General features: G+C 45.6%; 1 pseudogene; it reads right to left on the reverse strand.

The window, feature by feature from the left end:
• Positions 1-4,493: 4,493 nt before the first annotated feature.
• LOC130385982 (neurexin-2-beta-like) lies at positions 4,494-26,502 on the reverse strand (annotated as a pseudogene).
• Between the last annotated feature and the right edge of the window lie 59 nt (positions 26,503-26,561).

The raw sequence follows: 26,561 nt of genomic DNA on the forward strand, positions 1-26,561 counted from the left end.
TTGATGGATTAGTATTATGAGTATTATGTTACAAACTGGGTGTCAGTGGCGACACCGTTATGATATATGAGAACGACTACATATTATCGTGAAAGGTGTCATCGAAGAGTCAAAATGGAACATTTTGAGATGACCACTTTAATGTTGATGACGTCTTTCTTTAACCACTACCAATGTTGGGGCAACTGCAGGCATTATTGGAGGGGTCCTAGAATGTATCGTCATCCTCGGCATTGTATCCTGCTGTTGCTGTTGTAAGAATACAAGTACACACACACACACACAAACTAACAAATACATCATGGTTGACTCCCCTCGTGCTCTTCATTGTACAAGGTTCAGTATTTTGTCTGGCCTTAATAAAATGTAAATACATTGTGGCCACCCACTTGTTGTTCACCATTGCTTACCCATTTCATACCATTGCGTATCCATTTCCTAATGTTTTTTGGATCCAGTGTATAATTTATATGCTGCAAATAATGAAATATAGATCAAACACGGCCAGATTAGACCAGGAATTGAACTGAATGCTTAAAATAAATTATTATTCAATATTAATTAGATTTTATAAGCAATAAAATCTGCAAAAGTGATTAACTTATTCAGCAGACACTTTTCCCAAAGCAATTGACAGGGAACTGTTTTAAGATGGATATAATTAAAGAGCAAGGGTGGTGGAACATGTTAGTGTACCTCAGATACTGGGCACAGAGCACAGAGACTGGCTGGGAGTCAAACCCCCCATGGAACAGTTGACCCTGCCGAGTACCCCACCCTGAACCCAAATCCTTTCGCTCCTTATCTTTCATAATAGATTAAATTCCAACTAATGCAGCATGAAGCATGAGATGGTTCTGATACTTAATTTCTCCTTCTTAATTCCTTGGCTGTTATCTTAAGCTTGTATTAAAATTGAAAACAGTCCTTTGATATTCAGTGAGATAGTTTCTAATGAAGTCATCATTCATAAACCCCATCATTAACAAAAGATGTGTCTTCTACAAAAGCATCATGAGTAATCTCATATTTCAAAGTCAGCTGAAAATGGTTTCAATAAGTCATATGTTTACAACGAAATGAAATGTGAGGGGAAGATAAATAGTAATCAAGTCCCAATTTTCTTACATTTCTCTACATTGCCATGAGTTGCATTTCAAGAAGTAAATTATTGCATTCCTCAATCTCATGTGGCGTAGCAAATAGGAAGACACTCAGTGGATGACAGATCTTCTTATGATGTCACCTGTAGTCATTTGTCTATTAAACGTGTATAATATGTCTTTCCCATTCTGCAACCATTGCACTGTGGAACAAGGGTTCCCTCTTCGGTCTTCCTTCACAAGGTTTTTCCCTTGGAATAAGGGAGTTTTTCCTTGCCCTTTAGAGAGCCCTAAGGGGGTGTTGTAGGAGGACTTTCAAGCCCTTTGAGACTGTAACTGTAAGTTAGGGATCTACAAATAAAGGTGACTTGACCTGTCTGTGTTCCTCCAATAATCTCAGAATAAGACACTCTACTGCTTCCTTGGTGTTGAGAAATTCCCACTGACGCATGTCTGTGCGTGGGAAACACCTGACAATCGGATAGCGTATGTTTTTCACTAACTAAGTGTTCGAGGCATGATCCCCAATGTGCAAGGCCTACCTGTCGGCATCCAGGATTCAGATCCTTACCTTCCAGCTCCGACTGCTTTCTGTATTCACTGTCAGTCAATTTGTATAGAAGTTTCAGACACAATTGTAGTAAATATGAATAGTTAGATTGCTAAAAGCACAAAGGCTTTTCCTAGCGAACCCACTAAACCACTGGCTTATAGAGAGACATTTTATAAGTTCATGAATAACACTACGATTTATCGCAGAGCTATGTAATTTCATTAATCGTACAAGTTATATTATTTCCTTCCCATCGCTGCTTTGACATTGAGAAGAGAATTCAATTGAATAATGGTGAGAAATATTTTCATCGCAATATCAAAGTGTCGGGTTATTCTTCAAGGATGAGGCATGATTTGAATTCCGAATATATCAATTACAGTTATTAATAAACTGGAGAGTTAAATTAGAGGCAATTTTCTTACAGAAATGACAATGTTTCATTTAAAAGCAATAAAGAAGACATTAACACACTAGGAGAATAACCATTCTCGTTGAATCTATCACGGCCGTCCTTCATTTTCTTCAAATTCATTCATGACAGTGACTGGATGTGAGGGAGTAAGATACTAAAGAGGTGAGTTAGGTAGAAAGACAGCATGGGAATCTGGATGATACCACCGTGCTGTTTTTAAACATGGCCAAGCTAATTCCCTTAGTCAAAGAGTTAGCGAAGTTGAAGGCCTTTATATGTCCTCTGTTCAGCTATTACAAATAGGGTAGCTCTGCCCTCACTCACTTCTTTACATTTAGTTTTTAATTAGTCGTATTATTTAATAGATAGTCATTAAAAAGATCTCAAACTGAATTGAAAGTTTACTTATGTAAGCATATCCCAAAAAATAACTGCTTTTGGCATTTAATGCAACCTCCTTGAAAGCCTGTTCGAAGTAGCCTATTAAAAAAGTAGCAATGTCACACCAAAACTTGAAGAAACACTCCAACACAAGTGTTACAAAGTATATAATCAAGTGTATTGTCCTTTTGAACCATGGTCTGTACACATATTAAGATCCATTTCACAGGAACACTATACAATAGCAATGAATAAGGAATGAAGTAACTTCTGAGCACTGAGACGCCCATGTTAAATGGCACTTTCATGAAAAAAACTAAACAGAACAGAACAGAATGAAAAGGTCACAGATCAAACTGAAGACATAATTCATCGTCAGACAGTGGAGTTTAAGTATAAGACCTGTTTGGAAACATTAGCTAATGGCACAAAAAAATGGGCTGCTTGTAAACAAACAAAAACCAGTTGTTGAGTGTCTCACCCGCACCATCTTGAATCCGCCATGAGAATAGGAACCAAAGTGACTGCAGCTATCAGAGTGTGGTGTGCTTCTCTTCTGGATTTCAGTAAAAGGCAATCAAAAAGTAATGTGCTGAAAGGGGTGGCGACAAGATACACACCAAAATATTAGAGAAATATCAATACGTTTCACAAACTTCATTATTCATCTCACACAATTCTCTTTTTCGTAAAAAACAAAAAACATGTTTGGCTGCTTTACAAGGAATATCAATGTTTCAACGATATGTTTTACATTAAATGTGTGCTTTAGCTTTATCCCGGGACAATTTTTTCAAGAAGGAAAAAAAAAGTTAAGAGACCCTCGCATTTCCCCAGCGTACGTGGAGGGCGTCGCATTTGCGTCACGTAAATACGTGGAGAAAAAAGAAAAGGGGAAAGCTCTCGGTTTAGGATTCTGTTCATCACCACAAAGATCCCGCGGTGCTTAGGACTGCAGAGTTTCAACACTGACAACGGTATAGGGACAGAACATTTAGTCACACATAAAGAGTCTTTTTAAGTGTCCTGTATGTCTATAAAAAGGCCCTCACTTGTCACGTTAGTCTGTCTACTCCGGGTATGTACATCCACACGTTGCGGCGCAGACCTGCCACTCGCGTCCGGGGTGAGGCGGTGGACGATATTACGGGGAAGCCGGGTTAATGAGGGAAACTTTGACTGTAATGTGGTGAAAAATAAAATGGATGACTTTGGTTATGACTCATCCGGATATACAGTTCATTGGAGTACGTGGAACACTTTTTAGAACCTATTTTTTTTAAGTCTGTCATTTTCAGCAGGAAACCGATATATATCATGCTTTAAATATGATATGGCGCTGGCAACCGAAAACCAATGACCATCGGAGACTTTTAAATTCAAACCGTGTTGCGGTGGAGGACGAGTCCGGGCGTCGACCTCATATAATAACCATATCCACGTACGGGCTCAGTAGCTTAGGTCAGCATCGATTCGGCTTCCCCACTAATCTACCAAATATTACCCAGTAACTAGCTTGCACTCACCGCAAACCACACACAGACATCTTTTCTTCGGAGAGAGGGCGTAGGAAAGTATAAAAAAAGAAAAGTCCCAACAGATCAACATGTCTAGCTGTCCCCTGCATGTGCCTTACCTAACCGTATCCCTGCTATGTACATAAGCCAAATGGATGCTCACTCTAACTCAGTAATTACATCGAGAAACAAAAGGACAGTAGATGAACGGCGCTGCAGAATGAGAGAGCGGAGGTCAGCACAGAGAGTGGGTCCCATGGCCTATTCTTTTTTTAGACAAACGTTCAGCGGGTCGCCGTTGTGTCCCAATGTGAACGTAACTCGTACAGAACCGTCATTGCCCTCAACCTCCATCTCTACGTCTTTTGTGACCTTTCTGAAAACTGACGGGGCAGGAAGTAATGGGGGTTGGGGGTTGTGTGTGTGTGTGTGTGTGTGTGTGTGGGGGGGGGGATATGAAAACGTCAATCCATCCTCTTAAGTGTCCGTCCTACGTCTCTTCGTCGCTCCCTCCGTCCTCTCCCTCACACGTAGTACTCCTTGTCCTTGTTCTTCTTGCCCTTGCGGTCGCCTTGGTCCCCGTCCCGGCCGCCACCCGGCCCATGGCCGGTGCCGTCCGCCTTGTCCTTGCGGGGCCCACCGCGCCCTCCAGCCCGCCGCTGTTGACAGTAGCTGTGGCCCTGCTCCGCCTGGTAGGAGCCGCTCGTCCCGTTTGGCTGGTACTTGTACATGGCGTAGAGCAGGATGAGGATGCAGAGCGCGGCGGCGGCCACGATGCCCACAGCACCATGCCCGTGGTGCTGCTGGACTCCTGATCACCTCCACCGCCCCGGGCCGGCCCTTCTCCTCGTCCTGCCCCGTCGGCGCGGCTGTGGGCACATGGGGAAAATTGGGGGGGTAGGTTAGTCCGGGGGTGTTTCTGGAGGAGGGGGGCGCGGGCGGCAGAAGCACCTGGTCTCGGGGTGTTCATTTTTGCCCGCTTGGATTGGTGCTGGGCTGCTGGTCGGGGTGGGTGGTGGGAGCACGGCCGGGAGGGTAGGTGGGGGCGGGGTTTCTTGCCGCTCCGCCCTCAGCCGCCGTCGCCCGCGGCGGCTGGGCGGGAGGGGGCGGCAGGACGGTCCTGTCGGTGACCAGCGGGGAGTTGTTGGCGTTGCCGTTATGAAGTCCTCGTCGTCCGACTCGGTCATCTCGCCGGAGCCGAAGGGCCGACACCTCCACGGGTCACCGCAGTCCTCCTGGTCGGGGGGCAGGAGGAGGGGTGGGGGGGCACCATCAGGGACTCTCTGGTGGTGTCGAGCGTAGGACAGCAGGGTGGGGGAGGGGGGATGGCGGGGAGCGGGTGGCGATGGAGGGCGGCTCGAGGGAGTCCACCGTTATTATGGGCAACACTAGTTCACCTCCTAGGAAGGAAGCACAGCAGACGACGGGACGGCCGTTAGAGACATTAGCTCCACCCCTATGCAACCACTGGGCTCCTCCCCATCAGACGGCCACATGGCGATAGCTCCCAGAGACGGCGTGGGCAAGATGCTAGCGTTTAGATGGGCTTAACGTCTCTGGTCTGATCCAGACCCCGCCTCATACATTTTGAATGTCAACTCATTAAAGCATCACAACATTTGGTCTGCCTTGACTGTGTTGGTTCAAAAAAATGTGTGTTTTTGATGTATTTGTTAAGTTTGACACGAAATGTGTGGGAGCTATAGTAGCGGCAATTATTATTTAAGCGTAAGAATGAAAAAGGTAAATAAATGACTAAGTTGTATTTGATCAATATGGCACATACGAAAACGACATCTGCCATATGAACGATGATCTGTAAGAGGACTCTAACAAACATGCTAGCATATTTAAGATATGATCTCCTTGATATATTCTTATTGTAGTTTGATAGATTTGTCTAGGGACCTTATTTATGATTTACCAAATGCAATTCATTCTTCCAATTAAGATTTATTTGTTAATAAACTGCACAGTCAAAAGTTCCCAAAGGAACTATAGGCTATTTTATGTTTAGAAAAACCCCAGTAAACAGGGTTAAATATAGTTTATGTTATATTATGTTACACAAACAAAACCATAAGTACATGAGATCCTATATCGGACACAAATGTATGTACATGTGTCATGCACAACATGACATGAGCCCAGACACATCGAAATTTACACTGCAGCATAGAAATCTAATAAAACCTCTGGTTAATCCACATAAAGCCCCCACTGTGCCTAACTCAACCACGAGGAGACTGTACTACCAGTGGCGGGGCCGCTGGGCCCGGACCCACCTGTTCCGGGCTCACACTCCTCCAGATCCTCGTCGTCACTGGGGCAGCTCGGCGGATGCCACCAGGATGTCGTCTGAGTTCTGGGGCTGCAGACAAGAGACAGGAAGTCAATCTCAACCATCACTAAACAGAGCCACCTTATCTCGGGATTTGCGTGACAATATCTATTTTTTTTAGTGCTGTCACACCTGAGTTTATTTTTCCGCAACCTGGGAACAAGTGTTATCCTATCTTAAATGGCACTAATGATAGATATGTGAGAGACTATGCTAAGTTTGGAAAAAATAAACACATTGTTCTTTTATCAATATGCTTTACAAAGTATCCATTGCAATATGTCAGCTCTTACTAATGGACACCTAAGAATATATAACGTTATGTAAAATGGAGGTCACTTTAAAGGTTGAGTGGCCATTAAAAAAAATTATGTTGGTCTTCTTTAAAGACTATAACTTATATTTATATTTGACCAGTGGAGTTGGTAAGGTGATGGTGGATAAAACTACTAAAACTATAAAAACACATTCTCATTGTTGGAAACAATTGGATAATGTTGTACAGAACTCATATAAACATTAGGTCTTGTCATTTTATAGATGTTTTAATGTGGAATTGGAACATCATGACCTTTAAGTCAGCACAAAACTGAATTTGTGACTTGATTTTACAGCAATATGTTGTTGCAACTGCAAAAAAAAAAAAAAGAAAGAGAAATGGTGCAAATGGTGTGTAGGTGAGGCTATTTGTATTCAGTCAGTGACTGTATGCATAATAAGACCAAGAACAAGATGCCAAATCCTTGTTGCTTTAAAACATTTAGGAGGGCTTAATTCAGACCATATTGTCAACATTTGACAGTCCTAATCCTATTTTAGGGCAAAGAGAGAACATTATGAATAATTTCTCATTACATCAAGGTTTAACCTACGCATTCCGCAAGCGAAAACTAATAACCGCTTCCAATATTACACATACGAGTCTCACACGCGTTTACACACATCCTTTTCGGAACATTGTTTGTTTGTGTAATTTGCCTCTTTAACACCTGAATCCACCGCCCTCCTGTCGTTAGCGTACGTCATGACGGAGCGAGTGGGGGGTGGGGGGCCACGACCCTCCCGGCTACGACTCCCCAGGCTACGACCCCCCCCCCCCCCCCCGAGGTACCTTAGAGATGCTCTCCCGCAGGCTGGGCGAGCGCTGGCGCCGGGTGGTGGTGGTGGCCATGGTGGTGGTGGTCTCCATGATGGTGGTGGACATGTCGGACACGGCCACCGGCGTCGCGGCCGTGGCGTCGGCGGTGACGGCCGACAGCGAGTCGCCCACCAGCCGCAGGTTCCCCTCCGCCTGCACGCTGGGGTCGCTCTCCGCCGCCAGCTTCAGCACCTGCAGCCCGTTGTAGTACAGGCCCGAGATCTGGCCCTGGAACGGGCGCCCCTTGTCGTTGCCCCCGATCTTGATGGCCGCCTGGCTGTTGAAGATGGTCAGCTGCCGCCCTGTGTTCAGAGCAGAGAGAGAGAGGGCCAGAGAGAGAGAGAGAGAGAGAGAGAGAGAGAGAGAGAGAGAGAGAGAGAGAGAGAGAGAGAGGAGGGCCAGAGAGGGCCAGAGAGAGAGAGAAGAGAGAGGGAGAGGGAGAGAGAGAGAGAGAGAGAGGGAGGGCCAGAGAGAGAGAGAGAGGGAGGGCCAGAGAGAGAGAAGAGAGAGAGAGAGGAAAGAGAGAGAAGAGAGAGAGAGAGAGAGAGGAGGGCCAGAGGAGAGAGAGGAGAGAGAGAGGGAGGGCCAGAGAGAGAGAGAGAGAGAGGGAGAGAGAGAGAGAGAGAGAGAGAGAGAGAGAGAGAGAGAGGGAGGGCCAGAGAGAGAGAGAGAGAGAGAGAGAGAGAGCGAGAGAGAGAGAGAGAGAGTCGGGGGGTGGAGTGGGGTGGAGGTGGGCGGAGAAGGAAGGGAATCGTATTTGATCGTGGGCATGGAGGCGTGAAGAGGAGTCCAATCGGCGGGGCTTGTCTGGGTTTATGGTTATTTCTAGTTATGGTTATTGAGAGTGTATATGCTACTTAGATGGTTAGCTGGGTTAAATGTGTGCACTGCTTGGATCAGTTCGGAAAGAGTTGGTTGTTTTAGAAAGTCTGCGTTTCCAGGTTTCTTTATTTTAGGCTCCTATTTACACATGTGATGCGGCTGTGAAAGTGATTTCAACTTCACGGCTATTTTCTCTGCAGCGGAAAAAAAAACCCACAAACACACACAGATGTTTTCTCCAGCCAAATGAAATATCTCAACTCCAAACAGACGGTGCGAGACGGAAGGCGGGGAGGGCGTGGATTTAAAAGGACAGGTTTGCATGCAGCAGAAAAAGCCTCCTACATACTGTAAGTCATGTATCACGGAATGATAGGAGCTGAGAGTTAGGGGGTTTCGGAAAAGTATGCGTTTAAAACCGAATTTAAAATAGGCTACTTGGCAAGCAGTGTTAGCCAGCCTTTTACGGAATGTTAGGGTACATAATTAGAAGCAGAAACTAATTACACACAATAATTAGACATGGGACAGGGTAGGAGGGTTAGTCGAAGTTATGTGGGTTTAGATCATTGTGTCTATCTGTAAGTTAGAGTTAGCTATTAGTGTAAGGGAGGTGCAGTATACCAAGAGACAGAAGGAGACAAAGGGCTCATCGTAAACATCCCAACACTTTTGCTGACTCCTGATAGAATAGCGTTACTCAATTTAAAATAACATTAACATTAAATACCCCATCTGAATTGCCAATAATAGCCCAAATAAGCCATATTGAACCGTAATCTATATAACATGTCATCCTCCTTTTCTTTGGCACTGCTCTCTCTCGAGGAACAGGTTAATTAGGCGATTAATTAAAGGATTAATTCATTCTGTTTATTTTGGATATTGTTTCTTTTTCTTTTTTCTTTTAACCTTTATCGAGTAGCCACTCGTCAACTACCCGACCGAGTCGGTATGGGATTCTTGCCTAGCAATAGCCATCGCTCATTATCAAGTTTCCTTGGAAGAATTTGGAGAGACAGATTAAGGTTAAAGTCTGCAGGTTGAAACATCACAAGGTTAGCAACAACGTTATCCATAACAGGTTTAAAACAGTTGTTCAATTTTAACCCCCCAATAAATACGGTTAAAACAAACTTGTAGATTATACGTATTGTATCTATTAGTGGAAGGTAACATTTTAACCATGGTTAAACTAGTTAGGTGAATATTGAGCTGTTTTTTTTTATAAGTTACTATCCTAGTTAGTATCTATTTAGCTTTTTCATATTTTAGGCATGTTTCAGTCTCAATGAAAAGTCATGAAAATCATCAGCAGCAACAGATTCACATTCATTTAGATGTAGAACAGGACATCAACATCAAAAACATCAGCTTCTGTATACACAGTGTTACGAAAGAGAGAGTTCAATACTTGCATTGGTATGTCAAGATACAGACAGAAAAATACAAAAAAGATTTAACTGATGTGTATCTGCTCTCACATATTTCAAATAATAGTCAAGCATGGATATAACCATATAATAAATCATGTTGCTATGAGAACGGTTTATATGTGGAGCAAGATGGTCATGATGGGGTATATAATGGTTGCTATGGGGTAAACGAAAGGCCACTTTAGGGAACCAGACGTTTTTTCATGGGGTAACACCATGGTTTCTATGGTGTTACAGAATGGTTCCTATGTGGTAACGGAAGGGTTGATATTGGGTACATAATGGTTTCTTTAGCTCAGAAAAAGGTCAATGTCCTAAGAGATTAGTAAAGAATAATCATAGGGCATACATACAGACATACTCCACGAGTCTGTTTACGCGGGAGTGGTTAACAAATAATAAACCTTTTTCACCTTTACAAAGCACCGCACAGTTGTTCCTTTGGGAACAAAGTAGCCCATGTTATCACTGTGCGGCCTCTGTTTGTCAGTCGCTTCACAACAGGCTTTTTCAGGCTCACTCGGAGCAGGGCCGGCTGAAAAGCCCACTCTGCAGGAAACCATAAAGTAGCGGCGCAATGTGCCCAGATTGACCTTCAAGTCCCTTTTCTCTCTCCGACATGTCCCCCGAGATCATGTTTCTCTACCGTCTCTACCGTCTCCGTCTGAATGCGTCGGCCGCACGCCTCAGCTTCGAACCGAATCTCATCCCCTATAGAGACTGTGTTTAAAAAAAACCTGTAAAAGCCATCGAAAGCACTACGTTTTCCTCCTGGAACTGTCGTGAGATAATGCAAAGAAGGGGGCCCCGCGTCGACTGGGTGGTGTTGCTTCGGAGAGAGAACAAAAGAAACTCGCCGGCTTGCAACTCTGTCACAAAATGAATGCTGCCAACGACTTTCTTTTCTGCCTGAATTTCGTTTGACATGCCTTGACCTTATTCCCCCGTATTGTTCCACACGGTATCGTTTTTGACATTTTTTTTCTGCTCAAGGAAACCAGATGCATCAGACTGTGCGATTGCTGTTGAATAAGCGCTCTCTCTCTGTCTCTCTCTCTCTCTCTCTCTTCTCCTCTCTCTCTCTCTCCTCTCTCTCTCTCTCTTACCTGAGGGGAAGCGCTCGATGACGGGCTGGTTGTCCACCTGTAGCGTGGCGTTGCCCCCACTGCGCGTGAAGCGCACCACGTGGTACTTTCCGTCGTTAACGACGACCGTGGGCTCGTCGATGGTGATGTCGTCCGTGCCCACGTTGAAGATGACGCCGATCTTCCCCTGGTCCTGCGCCGACCAGAGATGACAATTTAATCACCAAATTTGTTTGGAAAGCACTTCTGAACATAAGGATTTTAAGATGCTTTCTGAGTTTAAGGGGCACAATTAAACCCGTGATTTAAAACACTCCAAATAACCAGTAAGAGTTCCCTTTATTCCCTCTGACAAAACAATCAATAAGCCACTCTTCATCTTGCAATTTGTTTCTTAACTGGTGTAAATTGGAAGTTGTTATCCATTTTAATTTGAGCCCGTCTGTCAAAACAAGTCCTCTGTTTTGCTGTTGTACGGACAATAAGGTTGTCTAAGCTAATTAAAAGATGCGACACGGTTCAAAGAACAAAAACATCAGGCAGGCGTTAAGTAGAACGTCACAATGTGAACAACGTGAACTCGACAACGTGAAGTTCTGCCATTGAGCCATCGGAGCAGGTGCTTTAATCGACAGCCACTCGCAGTCCACCATGAAGACATTCAGGAGCAGGCGTGGAGAGCGAGGGGGCAAGTGAGGCGACCTACACACGAACAGCACCACTACACTAACCCACCCTCCCTCTGTATTGACTAGTATAGGCTAGGACATCTGAGGTGGGGGGGCAGACCTGCCGCTAACAGGGCGGCAGCGCTAACAGCGGAGAGGGTGTGCGTGTGTGAACCACAAATATCCTGGGTGACACGAGCATGATGCTAAGTTGTCTCCAAGGAGGGCTGCACCCTCTCCCTGCCCGGCCCGCTCAGGTTTTGGTTGAGGCGGATGCGCCGTGACACCGTCCTGCTGCTTCCCTTTTGGGGACGTCAGTGCTTTTCCCTCCTGCCGGTCTCCTCCCTTTCAGAGGTCACTTCCAGCGGCCGCCGTGGTGCTCGTGCCGACACGGCGGTGGCCTCCACACACTCTCTGCCAGGCGCTGGCACATTGGCACAACGACGCACACAATGGTGGGGCGGGGCGGGTAGGAGATCTAATTATACCCGCCACGCACCACGGGAACCAGGGCAATGGTGCAGTGTGTTCAGGTGAGGGCACGGCGTACGGGTGAGGGCTGCTTCGTGTGCGATACGCAGTGGAATGGCCAAAGGTTATCCTCCGAATCTCAGGGAAGGCTATCAACGTTTTAAGGACGAGTGGTCCACGTTGTTAGCGTTGTCGTCGTTATGCTATCATAATGATCATTATCCTTATTTTATATTTATCATTATTAGTGTCTTGGAATACACATTACAGCAGGAGAGAGCGCAGACCCTTAGGAGTCAATTAACCTGGTTGAATGTTGTTTGTTGGCTGCTGAATAACCCACCTTGCAGGATATCTAATGTGAGATAAAGGTGGATATACTGGTGCTCTTGGAGCCCCAATGGGAAGGTATGCCGCATGCTAACAAGTCGAGCCACTAAAAGGGGTAATTGACCTTCACAGCACAATCCTCTCCGGCGAGACCACCGCGATGCGGAATTGCTGCCTGCGTCTCACGTGTTTACACTAGGACTCGTACGCGGCACTCACTCACAACGCTGCGTTTTAAATGGAAGAAAAACTCTTTCAACCTCTGCGTCCGCTGTAATCGTGACAGCCGGCTGCGTAAAACCTTTCTCTCCGAGCTTCCCCTGAAATCCCCACTCACAGTGTGTGTAAGTTAAGTGAAGAAGCTTCGCTTTTCGGGCAGAACAGAAACCACAAGTGTGTTTTGTTTCAAGGGAAGATTATCCGGAAAACTAAGTTCAAACGGAATAAACGTTGTCGCTGCTATTTTGAGAACTTCTTCCAGTGGATTTGATTTGATTTATTCTTGACTACCTCCTGTTTTACACAGCTCATCACTATATAACTCATTTGAGGCTGAAAATGAGCGTCCGCCAATTCATTCAACTTGTTTTAATGAATAAAGTTATAGACCTGATCCATTGACTCATAGAAGGAGGCACGGGTGACCAACCGACTACAAACCAATAAATTGTTCTAATGGATCCCCGGTGATCCAATCACAGTCCCTCTTAGCGCTTGTCCCCGCTCTTCGATTTCACTGGATCTCTTTGGCAGCCTACTTCACATTAACTACAGGAAGACAACGCTCTGAATATCTATATATATGGTTTTTTCCTGAACTGTCTTTCCAAATAACCTCTCCGACCACATTCTTCACGTCGCGCGTTTATTTTCTTTCGGCGATATATCATAAGACAACAAATGTATTCTCCCACGAAGCGTGGCGAGTGCTCGTCCCTGGTTGGGAGCGGGCCGGCTTCGCACTGAGGCAGGAGAAACCGTAACCGCCCAGACATCCCTTCCAGTCCTGATATCCGTTGAAATAAAGAACTGCTTCTTATTTTGCTGACCTCCCATCTAATGACTAATGTATTACATCTGGATTCATATACCCCCCCCCCCCCCCCGCCCCCCCAGCTTTCAAATCTGCACTTTCTCCTCCTGCTCGGAGAGCCTTTGATTCCCGTGGTGCTGTTATTTTTAGTGTCCTGCGTTAACTTGCCGTTCTCCTATCTCTCCGTATCTTCTCATCTTCGTCTTGTATCCCTCTCCGTGTATCTCGCGGCCGTCTCTTCAGGTCCGCTCAAAGGGCGGCTTTACCCTTTGACAAACAAGTCGAGGTCTATGCTGTACTTTGCTACAATATACTACGCAACGTTACTATACCCTACGACATCTACACTACAAAACGTGACTCATTCCAACACTGGAACAGTTTATATGATACTCTACAATACATAATGACTGTAAACGTATGAACACATTTACATTGAGGGCATTTATCAGACGCTTTTATCCAAAGCGACTCACAACAAGTACATTTGTCCGAAGAAGGTGAAAGTGCCGAGGACTAACAATGAGCCCCTAATATACACTGCATGTGCATACATTTACATCTGAAACCCAGAGTCCTGCAGTGCCTCCTCCTGGTGATGTACGGGGGTGCGAGAGAGGCCTGGTGGGCAGTGCTTTGTAGTGCCGGAGCACCCGTGTTTACCACCGCAGAGCGTGAATACAGAGCCTTCATTAGGACTACAGAGGGCCTCCGCCGCCACACTCCATTACTGCTTGCAGCCGGCCTTCCTGTACGCTCTCAGTTAGAAAATATATACCTGCGCCCCCCCTGCCCTACACACAGACAAAGCACGCACGCACGTACGCACGCACGCACGCAACGCACGCACGCACGCACGCACGCACGCACACACACACACACCTGAGTGACTATACCAGGCATGCATCACATTCATCTTTTAGAATAAGTTTACTTTTTAGAGCTATTATTAGTTAGTGTGCGTGTGTTTTGTGAGGGTGTGCATATATGTTTGAGTGTGTGTGTATGTGGAAGAGTGTGCGTGTGTGTGCATGTGGTGTGTATGTGTGTGTGTGTGTGTGTGTGTGTGTGGTGTGTGTGTGTGTGTGTGTGTAAAAGAGTGCATATACGGGAGTGTGGTGCGTGTGTCTGTGTGTGTTTGTGTGTAATGTGTGTGTGTATTTGTTCTCCACAGGAACAACAAACTCCTGCTGCTGAATTTTGGAGATTCAGCATAATCCTCCTTCCTCCTCCTCGTCTTCCTCGTCATGCTAATCCTGATTTTATATGGCTGACCCATTTATAACACACCCTGCCAAACACAGCCTGGATCCGCCTTGCTACAAGAACATGCATCTCCGTCTATTGCGGAAAAGAGATTCAGCACAAACCAACAGCCAAGCCCCCAAATTGCTACCGCTAATCATTTGAATTACATGAGGGCTCACAGCAGCTCCACCGCGGAGCGCGGGGGGCTCAGTTGGTGTGGACGGTGACGTACAGCGGTTGTTGCAGTACCCTTAGCGTCAGACAGTCTGTCAGTACCGGGCTCCGGCCAGCAGATGTTGCCTGTTAGCCTGACGGTTCTCTATTGAGCGGCGAACCCCTTAATGAAGGGTCGTATTGTTTTATCCGGTGGCAGGTGTTCAGGGTGTTTACGGGCGGGTTTACAGGGGAGGCCATTACACGGCAGGGTTGAAACGTTTGGATGCTATCGCTCTGGATGTACGAGCCTGGATGTCCTCCGATTCCTGAATGTTCGGTCGTTCTTTCATGGTTTTATGTGTAGTCATTATTTTCTTTTGTTTTGTTTTTTTCCATCGCAGGCCTATGATGAACACATATAGTTGTCATTGTAGATTAATTTTAAGGAGAAACATACACACCCCACCCACAGTGGAGCATAAATTCCTTCCTAATTGAGCTCTCACAGTATTGTAAGACAATTGTAATATGTTGATCTTGGAATACACAGTATGAGCTCAGTCATATGTTTGTGACAACCACCACAACAGAAATGCTGTCTTTTAAGAACCATCAACCATGCTAGTTTGGCAGCTTTAATAACTTCCACGTCCTCAGGGTGTTTCTGAAAGATTGAGCCGAATCTGAAAATTACAAACTAAATCTTTCTACTCAGCCTCTCTGACTACAAACTCTGTGCTGCTCTCTACTGACACACGATATGTGGGGCAACAGTGGTCCTCACCACAGTGAATTGGGGCAGACTATCTCATAGTGAATGTGGGCAGGGGGGGAGGCTGATTCACCCAAATTACCAGGAACAAGGGAGTTTGGTTCTGACAGGTGCAACCTTTGAAGTGTACAAAACCCGATGACAGGTGTGTCTAATTATAATTATGTAGGTCCGCTGTGATTGTGATCAGGAACTTCGGAGATGAAAATTGATGCTGTATCCTTTCTATTTGACTTGGTATTCCCATCAATAACGTCTACCTGATGCTTACTTACATTTATATGACAGTGTTTATAGATCTAGATACATTTTCTATATTCTTTCTTTAATTTTAGATTCTTTATTCATATTTTTATATATCTCTTTTTCATTTCAATTTGTCTTTTAGTTTCTGCCTAACAACACCCTAATTTCCAATGTAGTTTACTAAATACTCCCCATATTGCATCGGGTCTTATTTTCAGAATACAGCTCACTGTTGGTTTCTATTGTCTGCCGTTTAAAGTGTTTGTCCTGTTGGCGTTCGTGGGTTCTGGTTGGTTTCTATTGGCTGATGTTTCATGCGTGTGTCCTGTTGGTATTTGCTCCTATTGACATTTGTACCATTGTGAACTTTTCGTCATTATGGATAAGGGGTTTTTGAGTGGCGGGGCGTTTTTCGCACAAGACACACGGTTTGAAAAGGACAGAAAGGCTCTGTCTTTAATACTGATGCAGTTTAATGATGATAAAGCCCTCATAACTTTTGGAAAGGTCACCACGTCAATACCCTGAAGCTCACTCAATCACCCTAAACCCCCTTCCTCGCCACCTTTCAAATTACTCCTCACAACAACAACTTTACCATTTCAGAATATAGAGAAGAGGGCAGGAGCAACCCTTGTATTGTTTTCATTTGGAGACAAACTCAGCCATTATCTGACCATTTAACACGGTTTTTAACCTTCATTCCATATTTGTTGTTTTTATAATGCAATGCGAACTGTGATTGAAAATTAAAATTCTATATTCAAATTTGTATTCCAGATTAAATTGTAATTCTAATGACATTTACATATTACAATTAAACCAATTTAAATTCCAATAGCTAACAGAAGCTAACAGAAACCGACCGGAGCCTTCTACCTCCTCGCCGCTCGCCAGGCCGTACGTCACTGCTTTACAAACAGATGTTGTTTTAATTATTACAGCAGTCACAGCCATTTGGACAGACATCCCTTCTGGTCGTCGACGCGCGCCACACATCTGTCCCGGGGCCATGCACGCCGGTGGGGAGGCTGATTTCCCCAGAGGAGAGGCAGGCTGGAGGAGGCAGCTGTGGAGGAATCGACCCCTGGTACCACCACAAGCTTGTTTCTCTCCAGGATTATCATCCAGAGCGCAACGCAAGTCTATTTACTTGTAAGCTGTCCTTTATATTTACAACAATACTGGCAGGGCGGCCTGTTTGTTCTTTTTTTTTCTTTGACTCCGTGAACTCGAAGCTGAAACGCTGTTGATTAGCTAATCATGTTGTCTATGGCGGCTGTGGGGCTTATTTAGCTGTGTTTACTGGAGAGAGTTTGAGAGGACAGCACTGTACGCGGCTGATTAATAAAATGAAGGCAGACTGGTTTTCACTCATTCTCACTCGTTATTCACCGTAATAATATAATCGCTAGTGGTATTGGTCGAAATAGAAGTAGTGATGTAGGTAATAGTAGTACTAGTATAAGGTCTAGTACTAGTTATAGTGCGTATCCACAGAATGTACTAATTTGGTTGCAGGCCTATAACCTTTCTTTCAAGACTTTTTTGGGGATAATTTCCCTTTTAGGTAAATTAAAACAAGGATAAGAAAATATGAGTTATTTAACAATGAACCATCCCATTCGTCCATTTTTCTAATATATGTACTGTTTCATACTAATTTTGCAGAAAAATAATAAGAATAATAAATAATTGTATTATGTGAAGCTTATCTTTTTAGAAAGTTCTAGAAGGGTCTTACTATATGAAGCTAAGAGGAAGTTTTTTTAGAAGGTTCCAGAAGAGTCTTACTATATGAAGCTGAGAGGAAGTGGCTTAAGAAGGTTCTAGAAGAGTCTTACTATATGAAGCTGGAGGAAGTGGCTTAAGAAAGTTCTAGAAGAGTCTTACTATATGAAGCTGGAGGAAGTGGCTTAAGAAGGTTCTAGAAGAGTCTTACTATATGAAGCTGGAGGAAGTCTCCTAGCCCGTGGGTGCTCTCTACGCGGACCAAGATGGCGTCCTTCTGCAGCGTGCTGAAGCCCACGGCCAGGCGGTCGGCACGCGTGCTCGGTCGCTCATTGGGAGCCCAGGTGTAGGTGATGAGGGCGCCTCCTTTACCAAAGATATACGTGGTTCCAGCTGCAGAGGAGAAAGAGATGGAGGAGGAAGCAGAAAACATTAGACATATGGGAACTCATTTGGGATACATCCAAGGAGGGATTTGTGTGGTTCATTGTTTCTAGGTTTGTTGTTGCATGTGTCTTTTAAATCTTAAATCAATAATTTGTAATGGAGCTACGGTTGGGGGTCACGTGCTGAACGTATTGTTTCATCATTAATGTGCGCGCAGCATCACTTTCATCATTGATTCACCTCCAAAGATATCCAGAATTCACGAGTGTCACATAGCGTAAGGGCAACGGATATAATGAGATATCTATAAACCGCTGCTGAAGAACCACAAAGTGCTGAAGTGAACATACTGTTCACTGTGAAAATGCACAACTATACTGCACCATGAAGGATTTCCCAAAACATCGCTCCCATCTTATCTCAATCCAATTTTAAAGGCCAATAATAATCAAGCAATAATTTTTTAATATAATATGTTTTTCTTCACATGACCTCTTTAAGAGTGATCAAGAAATGTAGTTTATGCCGTAAAAATAATTCACATTGCAAGAGAGAGGGGAAGAGAGAGAGGTCAGAGAGAGAGAGAGAGAAAGAGAGAGAGAGAGAGAGAGAGAGAGAGAGAGAGAAAAAGAGAGAGGGATTTACATGTTTTGCACGAGAGAGACAGTGAGCTGGTTTGTTTACTAGCTTTAAATAAGCTTTTGGAAGAACGGTTTACTAACAGACATTACAGCCGTCGGTTAATGACAGTTGGGGCGTGGCGGGATTAGAGACATTAAAGTAATCTTAAAGGCAGGGCTAGCTATAGAATACCCAATGAGCTGCACAAGCATACAAAGAAAAAGGCGTTCACAAGGCCTATCAAGCCACTGAATGATGGGCCCAGATTTTTCCTTGCAGTATATGACTCATTTTTGTATTTCATTACAACTCATTCAGTAGACGCTCTTACCGCAAATGTTGTGCAGTGAACCCAGACACAGGTCCCTAATGACCAGGTAGGGGTTGCTCAAGACACCCTACAGCTAGACCATAGACTGGAGTGAACCAAGAACCTTCTGACGCTTGACAACCCAGCTCCTATACATAACGAAACCAGTCTTAAACATCTGTGTTGTGCTGATAATTTCCTTCTTTGCCCTGTACCCTCCTGTTTTGGCGGAATGATTCACAGGGGCCATCTCGCCTCGAGACAAACGCGGCGGGCGTGTTGCTGGGTTGAGGAGAGGCGGGCCTCCCTCGCTGCCGCCCGTGTAGGATGTGTTCTCAGGTAGTTCCAACGCACGGCGTTCATTTGACTGCCGGTAATCGGCCTCTGGGAATAGCTTCATTAGCGTCTGCCGTTAATTAATAGGCAGGTGTTGCGCGTTCCCCACTGCGACGCCGCAGTAACGGCCACTCCCTCCCTCTGCCTGACTGCGTTGGAACGGCGCTAATTGCAGGTATTTACGACCCGATGGCTGTATCCGCTTCACATGTAGGAGTAGGAGGAATGGCTGGAGGGGCGGGGGGGGGGTGGAGGGGCGGGGGGGGGGTGGGGGGTGGGGGGGACTCTGGAGGAGGCCCTCCAGAGCCACGCTATCGGCCCGCCGCGGCCTGAGGACAAATGTCACGTCGGATTAGCCTCGGGCTCTTTGAGGAGACTGCGAGTAGATGAGTTCACTTATTATCTATAATGAATAGGAGCGCTCTGAATTACCGCGAGGTGCGCGTTACGTAATATCAGTAAACACGTTATGGTGCATAGGCTACGGACAGTGTGGCAGAAACCTCAATAAGATACTTTGGTTCGCTAGAAAGAGGAATTCAAATATAAATAAATAAAGAGAAAGGAGGAAAAAAAGTATATTCAAGGTTGGTCAAGAGATATACCGACCACAGGAGGCGGGGCGACGTTCACGGATAATGAGCATCAATTCCACTCACACAACACGTTTACTGCGCCGTGGTGCGAGCAGAGGTCCCTAGAAAGAGTCGAGGGAAACCGGAGACCTCACAAAAAGGCAATACAACGTCTGCATGGCCGTGGGATGCAGCATGAAATACAGAGCAGCAGCGGAGCAGCAGCGGTGAGATCCTGGCGATAACAAAGACAGTATGGCTCCTGTATTCTGCATTAGTCACAGGCACATAACACAGGGCACCATTACGCTGGTGCACCTCGCTCACACATATATATACGCCAACCTCCTCACCCTTATTTGCATCACATTAATTAAGCATTAGGTGATGAATCTGCCAGATCACACGGTTCTCCACCTCTCTCTCTCTCTCTCTCTCTCTCTCTCTCTCTCTCTCTCTCTCTCTCTCTCTCTCTCTCTCTCTCTCTCTCTCCTCTCTCTCTCTCTCTCTCTCTAATACATATCGGGGGAGGGGGATAAGTAGGGAGAGAGGGGCTGGGATGAGGGGATAGGGGTCACCGATGCATGTATGTTATTGTATGGCTAGCTACGCTGCACTTAAGAGCTTGATTACAGTAAAGGCGTACATCGATGCCCTTGCACCCAGGGTATTAACTCAGCTGTTAAACACGAACTGTCTTGTGGCTGGTACAGGGTTATTGGGGTCACATTAAACAAACAGTATGTTATTAGCGTATTTGTTTAGCTACTGTGACCGATTGACCCCCACATGCACCATGCATTAATAACAATATGTTTCTCATCATTAGCTTGTATGGATGCCTTTGATAGTATTCACGCGCGAATTGTGGAAAACAACAGAAACATTGGCTGCAAAGATTAGACCGGGGTTGCATTGTCCTTGATTATGCATACAAGTGGCCGAGATGCATTTGTTTTTGTATTAGGTACATTTTGCAGAGTGAGCTCGTAGCCCAGGTTCTTTGTGAGTCATGACATTGAGATGGAAAGTCTTTGAGTAATTGCAAGAAGAAAAGGAAATTATATTGCTGATTTATACTCCAACAGCTCTTTCAAACGCGGGTGACTTTCTCTCAGCTCACTGGATATTTTAACAGGTCTAAATCATTCACCGCCAAATTTACTTCTTCAACTTTTGTTTAACTCTCCCCCTGACCCTCTCAGATCTCCCGAGAAACTCTTTGCCAGAACGCCCCCATTTCACTGAATATCTTTTCTCATACTCATACATACTTTTGTTACTGGGTGACAGTTTCATGATGTAACTTGGGTGTTTAATTGAGCTGCCTGATGCTGGGGAGCTAATTAAATACACTTAACCACTGTTAAAAAAAAAAAGAAAGAAGTATTGCAGCTGTTTCACCCCATTCTCATGTGTGTGAATACAACAGCCGAGATAAAAGTGTAGATAAAATTGAGCTTAAGCATCTGCTTAACGACGAAATGTAAATGAACAACACATACAACAGCAGGGCGTTCCTGTGGCAAATAACGTTTGCTTTCAGTCAATTCTCCATTTAATGTCTGTGTGTGCGTGCGATTGTGCATGTGTGGATCTATTTGTTTGTCTATGCATGTCAATTTGTGTTCATCGACCTGTGTGTGTCTATTTGTGTGTGTGTGTGTATGTGTGTGGGGGTATGTGTGTGTGTGCGTGTGTGTGGGGGTATGCGTGTGTGTGTCTGTGTCTATGTGTGTGTGTGTGTGTGTGTGTGTGTGTGTGTGTGCGTGAGTATATGTGTGTCAGGGACGGGTGTGAACCAGCACAGTATGTCTTTGAGTTAGACAGATAGCCCCCCCGTCTCTGCCATCTTGGAGGTCAATGTAATACACGACCCTGAGATTTTCCCCCGTCTACGCCGAAAAACCTGCTGTTGCCAGAGCAATCTTTGTTTTCCCTTCTTTTCCATAGCCTAGAGACAGCATCTGGCCGTCGTCAAACGCCACGCGCTATTTATTCACATGACCTAGGATGGCAGCTCCGGCCGCTGTGCCCCTATGGTCAACGCCGTCTTTTTCATTCAGACCGCGAGGATTCTGGAGCACTGGCAGGAGGAGGCGGCAGCAGCAGCAGCAGCAGCAGCAGCGGCTGTGAATCAAAGACGTCTCTGTGGATAATTTCCCACATTTTACAGACATGGCGCCTGGAGAATAATTTAGAGCGGTGTGTCTAACGCGGTTGGCACTCAGGGGAGCCGGACAAGGAGGTTAGTGATGTGGGTTAGCGAAAGCGACAGTGCACCCAGAGGAGAGAGGCTGCTGTGAGCGCTAACATGGCTAGCTCTGCACTGGGCTGACAAAGCGCTTCTGCTGCGCGGCCGGAAAAGAACAGAACACGGAAATATTGATCGGTAAACGCATTACGAGAAACACAACGGGACACATAGAAAGGGCTACTTAAGAGGTGAAACCCGGTGAAAGAATTGAGTTAAGAGTGGCATTTTGAAACCGTTGAGATCACCAGAGGAAATTGAATCACGTATGCATCTTTCGGAGACCTTATGTGTAATTTATGAACCGGATGCATGTCTGATGAGGATACTTGGAGGATATCTTGGGAGTTTAAAAGGGTAAACTGTATTTCCAATATATGAGAATACCGTTTCATCCGTGTCTGCAACATGTCTGCCTTGCTATTTCACCGCATAAATGTTCCCATTAATTGCCATTTGGAGATTGAAGAACCAATGGAGAACGCAAACCCCGGAACCCATCATGTCAACGGTCCAACTTCCTCATGGTTTACTTTCTGCTGAACAGAGATGATGTTACCAACAGCCGTTATTTCACAACAAGCATATAAAGCTCATGTGAGGGAGTGTTCTTGTGAGGAGCATACTCCTTCGCGGGTGAGCAAACTTCCGCCTACAAGTTTCAAAAGAGTGAGCAGACCTAAAGTTTGAGAAAAAAAACACATTGGGTTCAAGGGTTGCAAGTGCATGGGGGTGTTGCAGAATGTTGTAAAAACCCACGTTACACTCGCTCAAGCTAAGAAGTGCAGCCAATAGAAAACTTTAGATTTTTTTGTAAAAAACACGGTTCATGAGACCCAAACAGAAATGTTTTCTACCAAAGAAAGCTAATTTTGGGTTTGCCTAGCCTTTTATATCTGCGATTAAGACAATAAGTAACTAATCAGAGAACATGTTGACCTAAAACTAAATCTGTTATTTTATTAAAAGTCAACATTTTCGTAGCCCAGGGTGACCTAACATGGTTAACTTTCCTCACATCTCCCTCTGAATCTATGAGATAACCGTTAATGTTTACATGGTCGATAACCATTGACGTTTACATGCTGGATAGCTGTTGATGTTTATGGTTGACGGTGGTTGGGATCAATGCTAAAGCCTTTGACTAAACAGACGCAATCCTTTGAGAGGGGAGGCATATTATATTTGTATTCTACCTCTGTACGATTAAAATGTTTCAACATTGGAAGCACACCGTTCGTTAACCAGCACTCGACACATTGTGTGACCGTGCTTGGGTGCTGACATTAAATAACACACCTATTACGTCCATAGCAAGCAGCCGGTGAGCCTGATGTCTTTACAGGCAGTTAAAATGAGACATCATGGCTCTCTGCATTGTGTGGATCCGGTAACAGTGTCCTGTACAACGGGGGTGTAAGACACTGCAGTAGTGTAGGTGTCCTATAAATAGTCTTATAGCCCAACAGGCCCAAGTCTTTGTCTACAGCACACATACACACACGCCCACACATACATACGTGCATATACATACATACAGGACACACACACACACTCACAAACACATCCATGCACACACCTCCACGCACATGCATTCACACAAATACATATATGTATGCGTGTTAAGACACACACACATATACACACGCAAACACACACACATATACCACCTCCGAGCACATGCATCAACGAACGCACAAACACACACGCACCCACAAACCCATATGTATGAGCGTTCAGACACACACACACACACACACACACACACACACACACACACACACACACACACACACACACACACACACACACACACACACACACACACACACACCACACACACACACACACACACATGCTTACTTAAGACATACCTCCATACCTGAGCAGAATTTGGTCACATACCTTGGGTTTCCAACTAACAGGGTTTAGCACGATGAAACAATCTTGCATTATGTGATACAGGGAAAGGTGACGTTCATTAAGTGGATTTAAATGTAGAATTCAAGCGCACAATGGATTTTTTACCCTGCGCTATGGACTCTGAGCAAAGTACAGCAGCACAACTGTTCCAATAGCAGCAGTAGAATGTAATTGAAAAATGATCACTGGAAGCTTTGAAGCTGAGCTGGCGCTCCTGCGTTGGTTTGATCAGAAACGAGGGTGGGTAGGGGGTAAGTGGGTGGTGGTTAAGGGGACGGGGGGGGGTGTGACCCGGACAGGTCCCTCTACGGTACGGCGGCAGGTGTAATTTATCACCTTTTAGACCCATTACAAGCGCGCGAGAAGCGTACAAGGGTGAGATAAAGACCCTGGAAAACCATTGAAGCCTTTCCCCGGCGGAGATAAAGGTGAACCGAGGGAGGAAGCAGGACACCCGATTAAAAAGGCAATCAATTCACGGCCCGACACAAGAGTGTGTGTAGCTTTAATTTCCTTTCAGGAGATACGTCCTTCTCAGCGCTTCCCTAAGCGCCCGGGCTGAGCCGCTGAGCGACGTGTCGACCGACGCCTGGTGGAAGTGAGGACAAGAGAGGCGCTGGGTGTTACGTAAGAGAGAGAGAGTGATGAGTCCCATGATGTCCCCCTCAGTGAAGGCGGGTAAAAGAGCCAGCCACGCGCACAGCATATCCCCGCCACATCTGTTCAAAATGCATGTGTCATACAGGGTGGGATATCAAGTGTGTCAAGAAAGTCATAACGTTACAGATGGAGGGATCCAGAAAAGGATATGATTATTTAAAAGGATGTGAAATGGATATGATCACGGAAGACGTGCCATATTTAAGACTATAGGTAAGGAAATATAATGTATATGAATCATAACAGACTTATGGCTCCCTATCTGGCAGCTCATCACGCCATTATCCAACCCCCAATACCCATCAGGGGCCACATTTAGACCTTTAGCACTTGGGACACTGGGGGCCCTTAGAGGACTACATGTACACCTTAGCACTGGGAGGACACTGGGGGCCCTTTGAGGACTACATGTACACCTTAGCAGTGGGGACACTGGGGGCCCTTTGAGGACTACACGTACACCTTAGCACTGGGGACACTGGTCGGCCCATAGGGGGCCAAATTAACACATTTTGCAATGAAGACAGCAAGGGCCAAATGTACACCTAAGCGCTGGATACCCCAGGATCCCATCAAGGTCTAAATGTACACCTTTAGCCCTGGGATATTAGCGACCCATATATGGCCAAATGTACACCTTTGGCACTGGAAACTCTAGACCCTTATGTACACCTTTAGCATTGAAGAAACCAAAGGCCAAATGTACACCTTTAGCATTGGTGACACCTGCGGCCCATCAAGGGTTAGATGTAAATGGACTGCATTTCAACCTGGTCTCACAGGAATCCGTGAAATGACTACGGACGAATAACTCGAAATCCGTGGACACATCACAGAAACACGCCGATTTCCGTGATGTGGCCACGGAATTCGCTCCAATGCAAGTTAATGACGCTGATGTTCCGTGGCTCACACACGGATCCCCGTTTCAACGAGCGAGTCGACCACGGGGGCTTAACTCAAAACCCGGGGTGGTCTCACCGAAACACTTAAATTGTCCTTGCTGTGTCCACGGAAGTCGCTCCAATGCAAGCAAATGACAATGATATTCCGTGGCACACACACAGATTCCCGTTTCAATCTGTGTGTGTGCTCCCGTTTCAATCTGTGTGTGTGTGTGCCACATTTGACCACAGCGGGGGGCTTAACTCAAAATCCGTGGTGGTCTGACGGAATCACTTCAATTGTCCGTGATGTGGCCATCACGGACAATTGATGTGGCTCCAATGCAAGGTAAATGACACTGTAAGTCCGTGGCTCACACACGGATATCGGCGTGTTTCCGTGATTGTGGCCACGGATTTCGAGTTAAGCATCCGACCGTAGTCATTTCACGGATTCATGTGAGACCATGTTGCTGCATTTATATGGCGCTTTTTCTAAGCATTGGCCACCCAAAGCACTTTACCATATTGCCACACATTCACCATTAACGCACACATTCACACACGACGGCGGAGTCAACCATGCAAGGCGACAGCCAGCTCGTCGGGAGCTAACAGTCAGGGTTAGGTGCCTTGCTCAAGGACACCTCGACACTCAGCTAGGAGGAGCCGGGGATCGAACCCACAACCTTCAGGTTACCTGCCAACCAGCTCTACCTCCTGAGCTACTGCCGCCCTTGTACACCTTTGGCACTTGTGACACAAGTGGCCCATCGAGGGCCAAACCAAACCTTTAGCATCGGTGACACTAGCGGCCCATCAAGGGTTAGATGTACACCTTTGGCACTGGTGACACAAGTGGCCCTTCGAGGGCCAAATGTAAACCTTTAGCTCTGGAGATAATAGTGGCCTATCGAGGAAGAATTTCACAGTTTTGGCACTTCAACGGCCACATGTTTACCTGTAGCATCATTTAAGGGGCTGATACAAGACAAAATGCACACCTTAGGCACTAGAGATCCAAGGGGCCATTAAAATACTTACTGGACACTGTAGGCCCAGAAACAATGGGGGCCCATCAATGGCTACCTTAACACCTTCAGCATTGGTGACACTAGGGGCCCATCAAGAGCTCAATGTACACCTTAGCACCGGAGACAGTAAA

Source organism: Gadus chalcogrammus, chromosome 7 (assembly GCF_026213295.1).
Source record: "Gadus chalcogrammus isolate NIFS_2021 chromosome 7, NIFS_Gcha_1.0, whole genome shotgun sequence".
Taxonomy (NCBI): Eukaryota; Metazoa; Chordata; class Actinopteri; order Gadiformes; family Gadidae; genus Gadus; species Gadus chalcogrammus.